The sequence below is a fragment of the Tachypleus tridentatus genome, chromosome 3 (genome assembly GCF_004210375.1).
Source record: "Tachypleus tridentatus isolate NWPU-2018 chromosome 3, ASM421037v1, whole genome shotgun sequence".
NCBI classification, from domain to species: Eukaryota; Metazoa; Arthropoda; class Merostomata; order Xiphosura; family Limulidae; genus Tachypleus; species Tachypleus tridentatus.
Window position 1 is genome coordinate 35,952,676 of NC_134827.1, and position 21,165 is coordinate 35,973,840.

Sequence of the window (21,165 nt, forward strand, 5' to 3'; positions counted from 1 at the left end):
TAATCTTCACCAGCACTTTTAGTATCATCACTTAATTAGCCCTTCACTAACTCTTCATTCAATATTCCTCCACTAACTCATCACTTGCTGCATCCTCTTCCACTAATGTTTCAGTAACTCATCACTCACAAAATTATCCTTCAGTATCTCACTTTACCCCACTACGTCATCGTACACTAATCCTTTATTAATACAACACTAAGTAATCCTATTAGATTATTCGACACAGATGTAAGAATATTTTCCAATACAGTTTAATAGAAAGAAGACATTGTCTCAGCCGCAACCTTTAGTCAAACTTGCCAAACCTTACATCATTGATGGAATAATTTACACAGAGCGCAACAACAGAATATGTTATCCAGCAGAGCGCAACAACAGAATATGTTATACAGCAATATTGCGTATCGTGGAATAAAAAATATCACACTTTTATTTATTTATTTCGTGCGAAATTATATATTATCTTGTCTTTTTCATAATTTTATTATTGTTAGGTATAATTAGTACGTAAGAAATAACTGGAACTAAATGACATTTCTAACTTAAAAATCAAAAGTTCTGTGGTTGGGTTTTTTGGAATTTTGTGCAAAGCCGTCAGAAAGTTATTAGTGGTAGAGAAATCACAAGTATTGTCACAACCACCTTTCGCTAGTGTTTTAGTGGTACCATCACATTATAAAGTTCTGATATGATGAAAAGGCGAGGATATTCAGTGAGACAGGATTCAAACCCGTGACCCTCAAAATGCGAGTCGAGTGCTCTAATCATCAGGCCTAAATATTAGTTAACATTACATACACGATTTACTTTATGTCACTTAGTTACCAGATTAACAATATTATTTATATTTTAACATCACGTTTCCGAGGTTAACAATCCCCTATATTATCTTTTTAAACGTAAACAATATTATATTTTGACACATATCTTCTCTAATTACAACATTTCGTACATTCGTGACATCTTAACATTGATTCTTCGCCAGTAATTTATTATTCGCATCTCTTCTTTGTTCCCTTGGTTACAGGATTGTTACTTTACCCTGTATTGTGTGTGATAATGCGTGGGCAGAAGCCATGTCTAGCTATCGTATTCACTCTCTCTCATCTGGCTTAACCTGAAGTGATTTCACTACCCACGTAGAAACGTAAAATATCGAGTGTTAAGTTCCAGTCTAGACGTGACTATATCGATAGCATCTGGTGTTAAATATTCGAAATAATGTATATTGCTTATTCTTGGAGATATACACAGAAATGATATAAATCGCCTTTAACCGTCAAAAGTAAAATAACACATTCTTAATATACATTCGCTTTGTTTCTTGGAGAGTATTTGTTTAATTTATTATTATTTTTTGGCGGTGTAAATCCAGAGGTTTTATTATTTTCAGAACAGTTGGAAACAATCGACGCTAGCACTAGTTTTATTACGTATATAAACAAACCGTATGTTGCAGACTACAGCTCTCGTACGAGGGAAGTCAAATGGTCTATCTTTGTTTCGTTAAGAGTTAATACGATTTCTGAATTACATATACAAGTTCGCCACGCTCTGTTGAGTAATATAAAATAGGGGAGCTTCTCTGTGTGTAGGCGGGCATTACTCACGTATATTTATTTCCTTTATGCAGTTCACGAATGTCTTCAAGATATACTTTATACTGAGAAGGAAAAATAGGCAAAGGTGAGCAGTTGTGTCACGTGCTTCCTGTGTAGGTGCACCATTATATATTATTACCATCACCGGACCATAAAGTGTGGCACGTCAGTTTCCGTGGAAGCTGTTTACGTCCTGCATAATTGTTTTTTTTATATAAAAAAGAGGGGTGGGGTTATACACTCGAACGAGTAAACAATTAAAAAAAAATGGTAATTCAGGCTTTATGTTTAATCTTAATATTCTAATTTCAACCTAAAGGTGAAGCCAAAGCCCACCAGGGGCATGTCTGCTGGATTACAACACAAGAAACCTAATTTCGAAAAGTAGCCGTGGTAAACAGAACAAAGATAGCCCATTGTGTAGCTTTGGGGTTAACCTCAAACAAACAGTGGATTTAAGATATAGAGAATCAATATCGAAGTATGCATTCAACGAATTTACTACGAAGTTCACGAAAAACTGAGGAACGCATTATATCAGTGTTGGCGGCAAAAAACAACAACAGAAAACCAGAGATTGTTGGCCTGAACGAAGAAATCATTCAAACCACGTGCTTACCTTTAACAACAATATGAATAACGTAACTAAAGCAAAACAATAAAGTAAAATGTTAGTTCAACGTTGTAGTTAAAACCACAAGTATAACAGAAGAAACTACTGGTTACTTGCTCAGTTTTATAATTAAAGCTATATCTACAAAAGAACAAAAATGTACAATTTCAAATAAAATTTATAACGCAAAATTCAGTAACAAAAGACAAAATACAATATTAATGTGCCCCCTAGTGGCACAGTGATATGTGTGCGGATTCGCACTGCCAGAAACCGGGTTTCGATACCCTTGAGGGCAGATCACAGATAGCCCATTGTTTACCTTTGTGGTTAATTCTACACAAACAGTGTTAATTCATTCTTATGGTTAATGTTACAAACATACAACATCGAGTATTAATATATATTTCAAGCTTTAAACAATGTCATAACTAAGTCACTGTAACAAGAATGTTCCGTTCTTCTCACTGGTTCATTAAACTTCATTGTTTTATTAATTATTTTTCATGTTAGACTCCAAACGATGAAGCCTGTAAGAACTACCGCATTCATTTAGTTAAAAACAAACAACTGAGATATGGTTTGGTAAAATTTATAAAAATAGACTGTTAAATAGCCTTCCTCGTCACGTGCAAGATAATTTGACTTAAGCAAAAATCGTTTTTATTTTATTTTTTCCACTGGTTTTGAAGGTTTTTGTTGTCAGCTGTACTCTAGCTTTATTTTCGTACTTCTGGTTTATGTTTTCACCCAAATATTCTAGTCATCTTGTTATTGCAAGATTTTGTCTCGCAGTCTGTATGTATGTTTGTTTGTTTTTAATTTTGAGCAAAGCTACACGAGGGCTATCTGCGCTGGCCACCCTTCATTTAGAAGTGAAAGACTAGAGGGAAGGCAGCTAATCATCACCACCCACCGCCAACTCTTGGACTACTCTTTTACCAACAAAAGGTGGGATTAGCCGTAATTTATACCCCCCCCCCCAGAGTTGAAAGGGCGAGCATGTTTGGTGTGACGAGGAATTCGAACCTGCGCCCCTCAGATTAGGAATCACGTGCCCTAACCACCTGGCCATGCCCGGCCTCTGTCGTAGTCACGACGTATCATCTTGTATCTGTGCTGTTAAGTATAAAATAATAATGTCAGGTTTTCCTCGTTCTATCAGGTACGTGATGTATAATTGGTTTCAACAGTCGTTGTTGTAGTGGTCCATCTAAACACTTTGTTTTTGTTGTAGTGTTATGAACAGTATCAACAGTCAATGTTGTAGTGGTCCATCTAAACACTTTGTTTTTGTTGTAGTGTTATGAACAGTATCAACAGTCGGTGTTGTAGTGGTCCATCTAAACACTTTGTTTTTGTTGTAGTGTTATGAACAGTATCAACAGTCAGTGTTGTAGTGGTCCATCTAAACACTTTGTTGTTGTTGTAGTGTTATGAACAGTATCAACAGTCAGTGTTGTAGTGGTCCATCTAAACACTTTGTTTTTGTTGTAGTGTTATGAACAGTATCAACAGTCAGTGTTGTAGGGGTCCATCTAAACACTTTGTTGTTGTTGTAGTGTTATGAACAGTATCAAGAGTCAGTGTTGTAGTGGTCCATCTAAACACTTTGTTCTTGTTGTAGTGTTATGAACAGTATCAAGAGTCAGTGTTGTAGTAGTCCATCTAAACACTTTGTTTTTGTTGTAGTGTTATAAAAAGTTTCAACAGTGAGTGTTGTAGTGGTCCATCTAAACACTTTGTTTTTGTTGTAGTGTTATAAACAGTTTCAACAGTGAGTGTTGTAGTGGTCCATCTAAACACTTTGTTGTTGTTGTAGTGTTATGAACAGTATCAACAGTCAGTGTTGTAGTGGTCCATCTAAACACTTTGTTTTTGTTGTAGTGTTATGAACAGTATCAACAGTCAGTGTTGTAGGGGTCCATCTAAACACTTTGTTGTTGTTGTAGTGTTATGAACAGTATCAAGAGTCAGTGTTGTAGTGGTCCATCTAAACACTTTGTTCTTGTTGTAGTGTTATGAACAGTATCAAGAGTCAGTGTTGTAGTAGTCCATCTAAACACTTTGTTTTTGTTGTAGTGTTATAAAAAGTTTCATCAGTGAGTGTTGTAGTGGTCCATCTAAACACTTTGTTTTTGTTGTAGTGTTATAAACAGTTTCAACAGTGAGTGTTGTAGTGGTCCATCTAAACACTTTGTTGTTGTTGTAGTGTTATGAACAGTATCAAGAGACAACTGTTTCTTATCACAACTCTTTCATCTCTCCTGTGATCTAGCATTGCCTCTGTATTTTTTATCCTATATACATATTTAGCAACAGGAGGTAAGAACTGCCCCCGAGAACATAAGCAACATCCAACAGGATGAGGTATTAGATGGGAAACACCCACAGGTTACTTATGTATGAAAGTGAAAGGTGGAAGACACTTATAGATGTCTCTTCGATCGAGAAGTGATTGCCTGGTGGTTTTCACAATCTGACTCAGCGACTAAATATTACGAAACAGTACCAGGAAGTGAAAGAGATGAAAACACAGCTTGTCGTTGGCTTGGACAGGTTTACCAAGTTCCAAATAACATGGGTGTGGTGACAAGCACAGCTGTTGTTTGAAATTATTTGGTATTAGCACACATGAGTAGATAGTGCAATTACTTATCTGATCCCACAGAAATAGGCCTGGCGATTGAGGTGCTCGACCTGAAACCTGAGAATCACAGGTTCGAATCCAGTCACCGCACCTGCTCATAATTTTAGCTATGGGGTTATTATGACCCTATCTTCCTTATAGCCCGTCACAACTAAATTAGGGACGGCCAGCGCAAGTAGTCCTCGTGTAACTTTATGAAATTCGAAAAACAAATACACACTGTCCTTCGAACACCAACAGTTCAGAAGGAGTGAAGAGGGGTGTTTAACACCTGACCCTCCTAGGCATTCAAGACTTAAATCCCGATGTTGGTTTGTTTCGAATTTCGCACAAAGCTGCACGAGGGCTATTTGCGCTAGCCGCTCCCAATTTAGCAGTGTAAGACTAGAGGAAAGACAGCTAGTCATCACCACCCACCGCCAACTCTTGGGATACTCTTTTACCAATGAATAGTGGGATTGACCGTAACATTATTACGCCCTCACGGCTGAAAAGGCGAACATGTTTGGTGTGACGGGGATTCGAACCCGCGACCCTCAGGATTACGAGTCGAGTGCCTTAACCACCTGGCCATGTTGGGCCTGACCGAAACGTAGCGAAACTTTGAAGCTCACGTTCCTTCCTATATTACAGTTTAATCAAATACCTTTTTGTGTTTGAAATTCGTAAAGCTAAGTATCACTGTTATCATTTACTGAACTACAGTCTGTTTTCTGTTGTATTAGTAATGACAGTTTTCTACGCATTTATATCAATTTATTATTTAATAATTTTAGTTTGTTTACTATATCTTTCAGTTTCCTATCGCATACTCTAAACCTGTTCTTCTTTAGGCCCGGTGGCCTTCTCTAAATCTAAGTCCTGTTTTTCTTTTGTTCATATTTTCGATTTTTTTTTACACTACAGTTTCTTTGGTGTTTTTGTTTTCGTATTTCCAGCGCTTTTGTTAGAACAAACCAGAGTATTTTGAAATTATGTACAAATTATGAGACATAAAACCATTTGCAAAATCACTTCCACTACAGATACGAGACTATTTCTTATTAAATTTTTAAATGAATTCTTTTTGGATTAAGACATGGCCGAAAGATTTACAGATACGCGAAAATTGGGGGATTGGGATTGGGAAAAAACAATTTCGACTATTAAATAAGTAAATAAATAAAAAAGAGAAAAATTACGATTTTAAAGACTGTTTTATTTTAAAATTAAATGAATGAAGGACACTTCTCTCACAGCCAAAGCCCCTAATGGCACAGCGAGGTGTCTGCGGACTTACAACGTTAGAAACCGGGTTCCGATATCAGTTGTAGGCAAAACACAGATAGCCTATTATGTTGCTTTGGACTTAATTACAAACAAACAAAACGCACGCTCACCCCTGAGCCCCCTGCTAGTACAGCGGTATGTCTACGGATTTACCACCCTAAAATCAGGGGTTCGATTCCCCTGGGTGGGCTCAGCAGATAGCCCAACGTGTCTTTGCTATAAAACACACACACACACACACACACACACTCACCCCTGACTATATTGCACTCTCTCTCTCACGTGCGCGCGGTGGAGCCTGGACAACTGCTCTTTCAGCCCATTGGATAAAACGGTCCCTAAACCTAAAGCTACGAAGGTAAGCAAAACTATAACGTAGAGTTGGCTTGGCCGATAATGGAATCGTTAAACATGATTATAACAACATCTGAACAGCAGCTTTTTGAGATAGCAGATAAAAGATAATAAACTGACATATCTGGACATTTTTTACAGTTTATTATCTGTGACGTTTCGAGCAGATGTCATTCGTCACTGAGCAAAGACCACATTGTTATTAAATCGGACTCATTCTGAGTGATTTTGATACATAATTACTTACTTTTATAATGCTTTCTGTATCTATAGGCACGAATTTTCTCTATCTATTTCTTTCCGGGTCCTTATGCACGGTCACATCTTTAAGGCTACAAACTCCAAAATCGTGGTGCGGCCTCAAGTTTGAGCAAGAAATAACGTAGGCTATGTGGCCGCGGCCGTTTTAAGACCGCAAATTAAAGCCAAGGTTACTAATATATCAGTTTTTGGCAAAAGGGCTCCCGATTGGTTATAAGTTGAAAATGTATAATGTGTGACCAAAGGGAGTTTTAATCATTCTGTCCCTGATGAATTATGTGTTAAAACGAGTTGAAAACTTCATGTGTGCTCTTTTCCCCTCTGATTTTATTCTACACATACGCGTCTACTCTTAAATTACCCTTAACTAAAAAAGACTGATGCTTTCTCTCGAACATGCGCGCCAGTCCATCAAACAAATACGCTTGCTTCAGCTATCATTTGTTTTGCTTGCGTTTACTCGTATGAATCACTCATTCGATAACTTTACAAAAACTTTTGGTATCGATAAATTTTCATGTATTTGTGTTACAACGAGAAGAGAAAAAAAATGAATTATTCATTAAATTGTTTGTTTGTTGTTAATTTCGCACAAAGATACTCGAGGGCTATCTGCGCTAGCCGTTCCTAATTTTGCAGTGTAAGACTAGAGGGAAGACAGCTAGTCATCATCACCCACCGCTAACTCTTGGGCTACTCTTTTACCAACGAATAGTGGGATTGACCGTCACATTATAACACCCCCACCGCTGAAAGGGCAAGGATGTTTGATGTGACAGGGATTCGAACCCGCGACCCTCGGATTACGAGTCCAGTGCTTTAACCATCTGACCATGCTGGGCTCTTTGATTTGTTAAAGGTTGGCCTATTATACACATTGTTTAAAGCCGTAACCTCTGTTGATTGAAATTACAATACTGTTAATTATTGTTTGTTTGTTTTATTGTCAAACACAAAATTATACACCACGGGTATTAAACGCTTACTTTTTATTTTTATAACGCTATAAGCCCTCAAGCTGACCACTGAGTCATCTAGAGGTAATGTTAATTTGATAGGGTATGCTGATGTAAGATATTATTATCTAAAGTAGAAGCATGCACAACATATGCAGTGAATTTAGTATATTTATTGCAACAATACGTCTTTAAATACACGATTTATAGAATAATACAAAAGCATCCTAATCGCCGACACCGAAATCTGTAAGTCTATTTGTCTTAGGCCTAACATTAGTTAAGCCTTTATTATGTACGGCCTATATTCGATAAAAAGATAAATTAACACTGTAATTTGTGTACATTTCTTCCTGTAATTTAATTAGGGTTAAACTTTATCGTACTTTATACTATCAGTAAACAAACTTATAACGTTATTCTTTTTAAAAACTTTTATTATATTTTAACAAGTCGTTATACAAAATGTCTACTAAAATATATTTATATCAAGTTTGTTTTGGTGTTTTTTTCATTTCCATTGAAATGCTCAGCAGATGGCCAGCCTGATGTGACTTTGCTATAAGAAAAACACACACACTTCATTGAAATGAAGTGCGTTCATATATTAATTAAATAATTAAATAAGACTTTAAACTAGAAAAAAAAACTGAATAATTGGTAATTTTTGATTACCAATTTGATTTGGTTTAGGCAAATCAAGTTAAATTTGACACCTGTTATTGGTACAGTGCTTGAGAAGTTAGCCATATTTATTTAATCACTTTTCCTTTCCACCGGTAGGTGGTGTTCTCAATAGTTATGTTGTAAATGCAATGCGATAGTGACAGGAATAGTAGGTCAGTATCATTAATTACATAGTTCTCTTTTGTAGTTCAATGGCTTCAGTGTGAGATAGCTTAGTTCTACTAACGATTCATACAATCTAGGACTAATTGTAGACCCAGCGTATGCTGTTCTTGTTGCTATGTGGCTTTTCTCAGAACAAAATACAAGTGATTATTAAATCTTTATATATGTTTCAGTTCCTCAGATCTGAAGTTAAATGTAAATCAAATATTCTCTAGCAAAGCTGTTACGAAACTTCGCAGCTCTGGAGTTCGAGGCAAATATTTCTTTAGAATTCTCTTACAAAATTTGCTTATTTCTGAAGTTATATGTCATTCGAGCGATAAGTCTAATTCGAATGTTGTTTTTTTTTTTAGAAATTTATTTGTGGAAGTTTGAATATATCAGCACTTCACACCATAATGTAAAGTTTTCACGTGCACTATGGTGTGTTTCTTAGAACTTGCTTTGTTGATTAAAAATTCACAGTTTGAAAAATAATACATTCGACTTTTTTCTTTTCTTCCCCTGCTAGTTATCCATCGCTTAGTTACAAATGACACATCATTCTGACGGACGTCATGGACTAATCCATTTCTTTAGAGGTTGTTGAATGTGATGCTCATTTGGTAGTAAAAGAGCAGTTTAACAGTCCAACAAATAAAGAGCCGTGTTCTTTCTGCATCTGTCGTAGCATGAGAACTGACTTTTAATATTTCCACCCAAGCTTGTTACAACTTGACTGTTGGGCTCATGTATAAACACACATAAAGAGTATTTTCGCCAAGAGAGAGTAGAACCGTGGGTTGCTTGGATCAATATAACGGTTTACTGTGTAATGTGTACAATACATTATTAACGGTGACTCACAGTACCTACGGGTGTTCGGGATGCTTAGCGGTAGTCACTCAGTGAAACTTTAGACTGCCATTATAAACTGGGTACCCTCGTGTTTAGGATTACCCTATGAATTCGTTTTAGTCTTTATCTAAAGGGCAAGTTTTGGGCCAATGATTAACCTGAATATCGTATATTTATTTCCCCTAGTTAACAGTGTGTGTAGTCTCTCATGTAGGCCAATGATAAACCTGAATATCGTATATTTATTTCCCCTAGTTAACAGTGTGTGTAGTCTCTCATGTAGGCCAATGATAAACATGAATATCGTATATTTATTTCCCCTAGTTAACAGTGTGTGTAGTCTCTCATGTAGGCCAATGATAAACCTGAATATTGTATATTTATTTCCCCTAGTTAACAGTGTGTGTAGTCTCTCATGTAGGCCAATGATAAACCTGAATATTGTATATTTATTTCCCCTAATTAACAGTGTGTGTAGTCTCTCATGTAGGCCAATGATAAACCTGAATATCAGCTAGTCATGTTATCTCTCGGCTTATGGCAACTTGAGTCTGCTAGTCTTGTTATCTCTCAGCTTATGACAACTTAAGTCTTGTTATCTCTCAGCTTATGACAACTTAGGTCTGCTAGTCTTGTTATCTCTCAGCTTATGACAACTTAAGTCTGCTAGTCTTGTTATCTCTCGGCTTATGACAACTTAGGTCAGCTAGTCTTGTTATCTCTTGGCTTATGACAGCTTAAGTCTGCTAGTTTTGTTATCTCTCAGCTTATGACAACTTAGGTCTGCTAGTCTTGTTATCTATCAGCTTATGACAACTTAGGTCAGCTAGTCTTGTTATCTCTCGGCTTATGACAATTTAAGTCTGCAAGTCTTGTTATCTTTCAGCTTATGACAACTTAGGTCAGCTAGTCTTGTTAGCTCTCAGCTTATGACAACTTAAGTCTGCTAGTCTTGTTATCTCTCGGCTTATGACAACTTAGGTCAGCTAGTCTTGTTATCTCTCGGCTTATGGCAAGTTAAGTCTGCTAGTCTTGTTATCTCTCAGCTTATGAGAACTTAAGTCTTGTTATCTCTCAGCTTATGACAACTTAGGTCAGCTAGTCTTGTTATCTCTCAGCTTATGACAACTTAGGTCAGCTAGTCTTGTTATCTCTCGGCTTATGACAACTTAATTCTGCAAGTCTTATTATCTCTCAGCTTATGACAACTTAAGTCTGCTAGAGTCTTGTTACCTCTCAGATGTTTTTATGTTAATTGCAAGCGTGGTTTCTGTGTTTAAAAGAAATAACTATTAAAAGCAGTATAATGTTTCTTTTTAAAGTAACATTTATAGGGGGCAGTATTAAAACGAATTTTAGTTTCCATTTTAACATTATATTATTATTTTCTGTGCTTGAGAGTTCACAAGCCTTGTCTGTCCTTTTAACTAGATGAAGCGTCAGCAAGTCTAAGGATGACCGGAAGATAAGTCACAAATCGATTTCTGAAAACGTGCAAGATGACTTCCGCTGAAACAGAATCAACTTGTAAACCAGTTACGATAGAGACCACCACGCTGAAGAAGGGGTTACTATGGCAACAGAGGGATAAATTCTTCAGTCGCTGGAAAGAGCGGTATTTCATGTTAACGCTGGACTACTTAGCTTGTTTCAAAAGAGGTTCAAAAGTAGGGACTTCAGAGATGGGAAGTTTTCTTTATAAGGTAGGACGAGCCCCCCACCACGTGTTTTGTGTTTTCTTGCAGTTCTCAGATTCTTTAAGCACGTGAAAATAGCTTAAAGCACATAATACGTGCCTAGGTTATTAAAAACATAAATTCAATTTATTTATACAACGTGAGACAAATCATGGATAACTTTATTAATGTATTTAACTGGACTGTGGTCTTCAATTCCGTTACTTGAAATGAAGCTATTTTCTCGTACAATTGTCCTACAAAATAAATTCTTATTAATTTCAAACTGATTATTGGTATTATTCTAGATTGCTGAAATATTAACAAAAAGTGATAGACTCTGAAATTATTTATCTCACTAGATGGCGATTTTATCGAAGGGAACAAACATTTTCCCGCTATTACCCCGGGCTGACATGTTTACAAAGATGTTACTAAAGCTATTTCAAATAATATGTTCTAAGATGCTTTTTATTGGAAATTTAATATTGTAAACTCATTGTATTTGTAATATATAAAGCAGATAAAACGTTTATTCTGCTTCATACAATTATTTTATAGCCGCAGGTGCGAGCCTGCTGAAGCGATTAAACAAGTTAATAATTTATTTAACGACCCCCTTATTTTCAAACACTAACGGACCTTAACGCCTCGAAGCGCCCAAAACTGTAAGGGTTAACCGTATATCATAATGCCTCAGATTTAGAACATCTTTCTCAGCTCTTTTTCATAAAAAGTAGTTTAAATATGCTATTCAGAAGAAAAAAATCCATCAGTAGCAAATTAAATAAAACGTATTTATGAAGCAGTAATAGCAAACTCATCTTTAATGTGTATACGGGTACGTAACAGTGATACGTGTATTTAATAAATTAACGTATACAGATAGATAGATATTAAACATTTTCAACGTTTTATACATGACAAAATCATAAATATTAGATAATTATATCGCGTGGATGTTAGTAATTAAACATATCTGTTTTAGTTTTAACTTTGCTAAATAAACATCGACTCTTAAACACAAGTACTTTTTAATTTTATTCTTAATAAATAAACATAAATTATAACATTTCGAATTTACCAATTAGTCCAAGGAATGTAGGCTTAGCTTATATACAGAGAGGCCCGTAAGTCCTTATTCATCCATATGCTATATTCATTTATGCATGTATTATAAATTTGTTTCTTTTATTTTTTAGAAATATAGCCGATGTAAGCCCATTTACACTTGAAGAGCGTATTGTGACATAATATTATACAGCGAGAATGACGGACAGCACACAGATGCACTGGATACATAAGATATATGGATTGGTAGGGTTTTAAGAGCCATCCTGTATGTTGGCAGATTTAGAGCATATAAAATCTAGATCACCGATAACAACAGCCATATTATCAGTGGTTTAAATAATGGTTAATCGGGTTAAATATTCAAATTAGACCTAAAAATAAAACGCCTTTTGTGAATGTTGTAGCAGTATTTTTACCAAGGTTAATTTTGATACAATTATCTACATTGGTAAATAACAAGAAATGAAAAAAAAAAAAAAACGTTTACTAGGAAAGAAATAATCTGATAACAATGTCCACGAAAACCAAGAAGCTGTTCCTTCACATTAGTGAGAAATCTTGAAGTTTTACAGAAAGATCAGCGTTGCACGTTTCTTTAAAAGAGAGAGAGAGAGAAAAAGCTCTGAGAGACACCACTAACGTGGTGATGTTAACCAAGGGAAATAAAACCTGTCGAAACAGTGTTCGTTCATTTTGTATGACAACTAGCGCCATTTGTAGCTTAGGGGAAATAAATCAGTTGGAACCAGAGTTGTTGTCAAAATTGTTGTTATTTGAAGGCTAATTCTTTGGCACACACAAACATTTATATAGACCTATTTCATACAAGTTATTTTGTATTGAACTTTAACATGTAATTAAATTTCTGCAGTCTAATGTATTCGAATATATACGTGTTTTATTTCAAAAATTTGCTCAAATCTACACAAGGTTTAAATAACTGTGCTACCTGTTCCTAATTTTGAACTGAGAGACTACAGGAAAGTTTACTAGTCAACATTACCCATCACTAACTCAGAAGGATATTCCTGTCTGACTGAATAGGAGGATCTGACTATCACTCTTAAAGAGCACTCACGGCTCCAGTTAACGGGGCGCTTTCCTGTAGCAAAGGATCGCTAACCTTGAAGTCTCAGATTTACAGCCTTTGATATAATAACCACTAGATAACACCCTGAAGTAAAATCACGTGACAAATACATAATTTCAGTTTCAGAAGTTTCTAATCAAAGAGATTTTGCATTTCCGCCATTGTGTCCCTCACTGGCTCAGCGGCAAGTCTGTGGGCCTGTGGTGTTAAAAATTGGGCTTAGACATGCGTAGGGCATAGCTCAAATAGTTAATTGTGTAGCATTCCGCTTAATGACAAGCAAACCTAAACATTCCAATATTGGGTGCATCTGCTTTAAACTGAAAAAAAAACAAAAAAAAACCAGCGACATTTAAATAAGTAACAATAACCATTACATTTTATTAACCAGGAATTACGTGGTTACAAAAGAAACAACTAGAAATACTTAACGTAATATTTTTGTACTGTCATTGACAGGTTAATCTGGCAGATGTTGATGGTCTCCAGTGGGCAGACAAAAACGAGATGGAGTCATTGCAATAAGGGTTGGTCAAGAAGGTCAGTTGCTGTTATGGTCACCTCAAGGTTTAGATGATTGGATGTTCTCTCTGCGAAATGCTATGAGTCGCAGTAAGGGGAGGCGGGAAGTCCTCCGAAAGTCACAGACTTTGGTGCCCCAACTGTCTGATGCTGGTTTAACAAGACGGTAAGATTATTTTTGTTTCCTTGGACACAAGGAATGAAGCACATCATTGTGAAAGTTCATACACAGGTAATTACAGTATAACTGTCCACTTGCTGCGAGCTTCACACCGAAATAGACTCTTTCCTATTATAAGTTATTTAGTTCAAAATAATCCATGTTAGCCTAGACTCTTGCGTTACGGAAATTAGCACTCGACTTTTGTTCTCCAACATACAATGCCAAATACATTAACAGGCGAGAATGTCAACATATTTCATATTACTATCAACTGCTGAGAGTACAAACACAAATTAAATAATAATATTGTAAAGCTTATAGATTTTAGTTAAGTTTTAATGTCTGAAAAGGGAAACTAAAATTGCGACACGACTTTAGGTTTGTTTCACACATACATAAACAAAAAGCGTTCCGTTGTCATTACATTAGGTAATTATATAGAGGGCGCTGTACTCGAATAAAAATGTTGAAAAACGTTATTGAAATTTCTTATTTAAATATAGATGATTTATGCGTTATTTTACGTTATGAGTTTGAATTTTTTAAAACTAAATCAAACGGCCTTTTGTTTAAATCTATTTCTTCCTTTATTTTACTATATTTTTATTTTATTTTATTACTGTTTTTTTTTTCATATTATTAATATTAAATATTGTAGATGGCTAGCTGGATTTCTAAACCGTAAGTCGTGTGAATGTATATTTGAATATACATCAGTAACGAAGAACCAACTTTCGTTTTATTTACTTAACGTCGGTTTCCTTTAAAAGTCAGTGCTGTAGTGACAGAGAATAATACAATGTTATTTATTTTCAACGTTGTTTTTATACAATACCTTTTTCAGATATTGCTACTAGTTAAAAACACTTAGTTAAAATTCAAAATAAGATTTAAATAACACAGCGATTTAAAAGCAAAGAAACTTGATGCGTTCGATACATATCGGCTACATAAACGTTGAAAGCATCAAAGTACTATATTGAGACCTCTAGCGATCAAACTTGAAACACTAATGTGAGTGGGAAATTTAAAGATATTTATATTTTAGAGAAACGTTATATATTTTCAAAAACTCACCTGAAGAAGGTGTTTATAAAATATTAATATATATATATATTTAACCTTGTTATATAAACAGAATTATGTTTATAGACAGACAGTATTTTGACAGTGGATTCAACTTAACATATAACCGGTGAACAGGTTAGAATTTTTCTTCGTTGTAATTAACCGTTGTTTTAAAGCTTATTTCACATTGTGTACTTCATAAAATATGGTTTTGACGATTAAAGGTTTTACGACCTTACAAAATTAGGCTTAGCGAAACTTTCAGATTTTCTCTGTATTGAAATTTAATTTAAATTAAATATTTTGAACAAATAACATATAGAGTTAGATAGGACACGCTTTGTATAAGCATTCTTTTGAGTGTTTGTGTTCATATATTAAAACTTTGTGTTATTTAGTATATAAATGAAATTGAATTTCTGTTTCTGTAATTTTCGGTTTGAAACGGTTTCTGTATAGTTGTGTTTATGAGGCTGTGACTACTCAAAAGAAGAAAAATATGATTGGTAGGTTGTTTTTTTTTGGGGGGAGATGTCATTTTAAGTACAACTCGAAGTTTACTGACACAAAAATTACAGTAGCTAATACCATCTAAGAAGGGCCTGGCATGGCCACGTGGTTAGGGCGCTTGACTCGCAATCTGAGGGTCACGGGTTCAAATTAACGTCCTACCAAACATCTTTGCTCTTTCAGCCGTGGGAGTATTATAATGCAACGATCAATCCCACCATTCGTTGGTAAAAGAGTAGCCCAAGAGTTGGCGGTGGGTGGTGATGACTAGGTACCTTTCCTCTACTCTTACACTGCTAAATTAAGGAACATTATACGCAGGTAGCCTGCGTGTAACTGCGCGAAATTCAAAATAAACAAAACTAATTATCCAAGAAAGCTTAATAGCTATAATAAACTGTTAATGAATAATTTCACTTTCAGAACCTACATGGAGCCAATGGTCATTAACCACCTTCAAGCATGTTTAACAACGAGAGCTGACTGGCTTGTGTGAAATTAAAATATAATAATAAATACCATATTTACTCTAGAAAACATAATAAGAGTCGAGACTTACTGTCCATTGTCTTTCAGCCAACTCTTCACGCTGCAACACACACTGTCTGAGAGCTCTGTAGACTCTCCTATAATGCGTCGGCGCAACACCAGCATGGACCTACATCGTTTATGTGACCTGCGTCCTGTAGCAGAGAGACAAGTGATACCACAGACCGCAAGATACTTAGATGAAACTAGCGGTGAGTGTATTGGCCTTTTCATTACAGCTTGTTGTACCGTTAAATTTTTGTACTATTTAATCCTACCACCAATTTATATTTGAAAAATAAAACAGTATTATCATAACTGCCAAGAACAGTGTTTCTTAAAATATACTTAAATTCTCTTTTATTAAATGAACTTTTATAGATATATAATGTCCACAGAAGTGTTGGAGATGGATAAAGACATTCGTTTTCCTCACTGTAAAAGCTGTAATCGTTTTTTTTATCACACTACAAGACATATTGCATTACTGTATACCTGAATCGTGTTTGAATAGTTTCCTTAAAGCCCTCTATTGGTGCTAGTGTTGAGTACATATAGGGTTAGTTGTTCTTTTGAATTAATCACAAAGCTACACAATGGGCTATCTGTGCTCTGCCCACCACGGGTATCGAAACCCGGTTTTTAGCGTTGTAAGTCCGCAGACATATCGCTGAGCCACGGGGGGCACATATAGGGTTAGAGAAAATTGGTAAGTTAACTTTTATAACAGACATTTTTTGGTGTGGGTTAACAATTATATTTGTTTCAAAGAAAAGTGATATTGTATACTGTTACCAAAATTTAGGTTATTTTGTGGGAAAAATAGACAAAACTTTAAGTTAAAGTTTAACAATGCAGTAACTTAGTAAGAGCTATAAATGTTGAACTTTGTTTTATCGTAAACGGTTTCAGTTTTGTTTTTCTAATGTTGACTTTTCATATACTTTAGATTTGAGGATAAATATTCATATGCTGTAGCTGATCCACTAATGGAGCCAATGTTTAGCTATAACTGTTGCATATTTTCTGAATTATGCGTTTCATATTTGCTTTTGTGTTCATTGTATTTCACAATTTACTAACAAACTAATGAGGTTTACCATATGTTCAATCTTTTATATTACACGAAGATGTTGGACAAAAACGTTAGGGAAAGAATTACCTTTACTTTCCAGAAAATAATAAAAAAAATATATCAGCCAACATTTTGTGGTTTCATCAGGGCTAGTTTCACAGTTCTTGCAAAATTAACTTTCGTGAAGCCACAAGGCTGAAACGTTGGCTGAAATAAAGATTTTTTATTATTATCTTGAGAGTAAAGGTCGTGTTTCTTCTCTCTATCTTTGTTACCATAATGTCTAAATCTCTCCAGTATGCAATAAAAATTTTGAAAAACAGCAAAATATTATTATTGAATTTATATTCTATAAATACGCTTCACAAATATCAAAAGAATAAAATATGTATTGTGTTCTACTTCCATACTTGTTATTGATGTCCTTCTGGTGCATCTTAGCTGTCCTCCAGTGGTGTTGCATCACGTCTGCAGACTCACAACACTAGAAACTGGGTTTTGATACCTGTGGTGCAGATAACCCATTGTGTAGCTTTGTGTTTAATTACAAACAATTATTTTAGCTCCATAGTCATCAGCGACACCTGTTATGTTTTGAAACTGCTGATTGTCATCTGTTTTATGTTATCATTACTGTTGACTTTAAGCAGTGCATCTTGCTCTAATTATTGCCTCTAGTATAAACGTCTTATGTTTCTTAGGTACTAATGACGTTGAGTCTATGGACGAGAGCAGTCTTAGCATTCCTTTTGAACTGGACTATCAGTCTCCATCTCGTCTCATCCTTGCGCCTCGACTGGCACCTCAGTGTTCGGGTGGTTCCCACTCTTCACTTATCTCGCTCGGACGAGGATCCTTGCGGAGCCACTTGGACAGATCCTCTCCACGTTCCTTGCAGGTGTCACCGGCTCTCTCCCAAAGATCCCTCTATGCCCAACATATACTCTCCAACCCAGAAGTCCCTTCTCTCCCAGACTCCCGACTTCTGAAGACTGGGGTATCTTCAGCCACTTCAGAATTTTCATTTATTCATCCAGATTCTCCTCTGACTAGTGTGTTCAACAGAGGGAGTTTCAGTCAACTTCAGCAAGACAAAAATGCAATAGTGAGTGGAAAGAAGGAATACACCCATCTAGTCTCCTGTTCTTCAAATGAAACATCTCGGACTGAAAGTTCTCGAAGTACAGGACCTCCTGGAGAAGAATGTCGACCGTGCAGCATCCATGGCCAACCTTTACTGACCATTGAAAAATCTGCGTTTTCTACTCAGCCTCCTGACATAATACCCCTAACAGTGAATGGACAGCCAGTGTTCAAGCAGCCATACAAACGTAGGATAAAAGCTTACAACAGTGTTAAATCTGACTCCCCGTTTTTTAATGCTAAACTCACAGTAAGCAACAGCAGTCCTTTGAAAGGGTCTTTAGGAATAAGGTGATATCTGAGATATAAAGATGTCGTTGTTACTGGAAAACTGAGATATACCAATGTTTAAATAACATGACATGGCAAGCTCTGTTGGGCATGTCACTGGTTAGTCTGTAACTTTCCATACCAGGGTTTCACAGATATGAAACTTTTGCAGATAAATGAATATCAAATTTTTATGGAATGGTATTTGAACGAAATTTATAAAGAGCCTATTTGAAATCTAAACACGTTTTTGCCATTAAGATTAAAAGGTAATATTCATTATCTGAATGTTATTGTTATAGGTTGTTAAATATTTTACATAATATAGTAAAGGTGTCTAAATATAAGAACTCGGATGCACATACCACCTGCTGCAAACCGAAGAAATCTGTTAAGTTATTCCTCCATAAAATCTTTATACTTCCATGTTTATCATATAAAAAGGGTAGAGAAATGATCTATGAAAATGGTGTTTAATGATTATTAGAATTGTGTAATTACTTGAACTCTAATACAACAGTGTTCGTTTTTTTAACAAAAACTCTAATAATCTTTATTATCTTTTATCTCGGCACTCCAGGAATCTTTAAGTGTTATCATTACCTTCAGTGTCTGTGATTTGATTTTCTTAGCCTTCTGGACACTTGTAGCTGACCAGTGCTTGTGTCCATAACAGTAGTTTTTAATGTTTACTAATCTTCCAGTTTTCTCGCTCTTGTTTATGTAACCAGAATTCCGTGGCACTCAGAGAATTTTGTACCTGGCCAACTCTTGTGTTGGTGCTCTAGGTACCTAACTTTTGTTGACATTTCTTTCTTAAACCGAGGTCCTCTTAACACTCCAAAGATCTTTTAATGACATCAGTTAAGCTATTGAACGTCAAAGTTGTTTCATGTATCTCAGAACGGCTGGTATGGGTATTAACACTTTTACTGATAAGGAGGAAACAACGTTTCGACCTTCCTAGGCCATCTTCAGGTTAAGAACCATACCAGTCATTCTGAGATACATTTTTATTTCAAGTGGGTTTCTCGTCCTGAAGAAAGTTGTTTCATATTCCACGAGTCTTCGAGCTCGTCGCGCCACCTACTTTGTTAAATTCTTTAAATTAATAATATTTACAGTAGTTTTATTATAATGTTGTTATGGTGTCTTACCAGAGGTAGTCAGAAAAAGAAAATATTATAACCTTAACAAAACACTTGTAACTGATGTAACATCCGTGCAAGCATGTAACCTCCAAAACAAATTATCATGTTCACAATAAGATATAGAAATTACTAGAATTATTTGTGACATGTGAAGTTTCTCTTAACTTAAACACAGTCACATGTTTGGACTAAGGGAGTTTCTGATATTAACTTGATGCTAGTTATGTGTGAAATTCAGAGATGATCAGGCTTCTTCTTTATCTTCCATACAAATTTATATGGTGAAGATTATAATTAGTTGGTGTTACCCTAAAATATGGAACTGGTGATTTAGGGGTTTCTATATGTTGATATTAGTATAGAAGGAGATTGATGGTATGTGTGGAAACATTTCCAACACATCATGATAAGCCAGTAATATTTCTAACAGATCACAATAAGAATGTAGGATGATGTAAGAGATGTAACTATTTCTAGGTCACCATGTCAACATGACATTAGGTAGAATGATGTAAGAGATGTAACTATTTCTAGGTCACCATGTCAACATGACGTTAGGTAGAATGATGTAAGAGATGTAACTATTTCTAGGTCACGATATCAACATGACATTAGGTAGAATGATGCAAGAGATGTAACTATTTCTAGGTCAACATATCATCATGGCATTAGGTAGAATGACGTAAGAGATGTAACTATTTCTAGGTCACCATGTCAACATGACATTAGGTAGAATGATGTAAGAGATGTAACTATTTCTAGGTCACGATATCAACATGACATTAGGTAGAATGATGCAAGAGATGTAACTATTTCTAGGTCACCATGTCAACATGACATTAGGTAGAATGACGTAAGAGATGTAACTATTTCTAGGTCAACATATCATCATGGCATTAGGTAGAATGATGTAAGAGATGTAACTATTTCTAGGTCACGATATCAACATGACATTAGGTAGAATGATGTAAGAGATGTAACTATTTCTAGGTCACCATGTCAACATGACATTAGGTAGAATGATGTAAGAGATGTAACTATTTCTAGGTCACCATGTCAACATGACATTACGTAGAATGATGTAAGAGATGTAACTATTTCTAGGTCACCATATCAACATGACATTAGGTAGAATGACGTAAGAGATGTAACTATTTCTAGGTCACCATATCAACATGACATTAGGTAGAATGATGTAAGAGATGTAACTATTTCTAGGTCACCATGTCAACATGACATTAGGTAGAATGATGTAAGAGATGTAACTATTTCTAGGTCACCATGTCAACATGACATTAGGTAGAATGATGTAAGAGATGTAACTATTTCTAGGTCACCATGTCAACATGACATTAGGTAGAATGATGTAAGAGATGTAACTATTTCTAGGTCACCATATCAACATGACATTAGGTAGAATGACGTAAGAGATGTAACTATTTCTAGGTCACCATATCAACATGACATTAGGTAGAATGATGTAAGAGATGTAACTATTT

The 21,165-nt window shown here is 35.5% G+C and overlaps 1 pseudogene across 1 annotated transcript in view; it reads left to right on the forward strand.

Moving 5' to 3' along the window:
• LOC143246698 (uncharacterized) overlaps nt 1-19,047 on the forward strand; it is a 29,042-nt pseudogene extending 9,995 nt beyond the window's left edge. The window contains exons 2-5 of the transcript XR_013026098.1: nt 10,828-11,099; nt 13,696-13,924; nt 16,076-16,239; nt 17,804-19,047. The product of XR_013026098.1 is annotated as an uncharacterized LOC143246698 (transcript). The remainder of the gene's footprint in view (nt 1-10,827; nt 11,100-13,695; nt 13,925-16,075; nt 16,240-17,803) is intronic.
• Nucleotides 19,048-21,165: the final 2,118 nt, after the last annotated feature.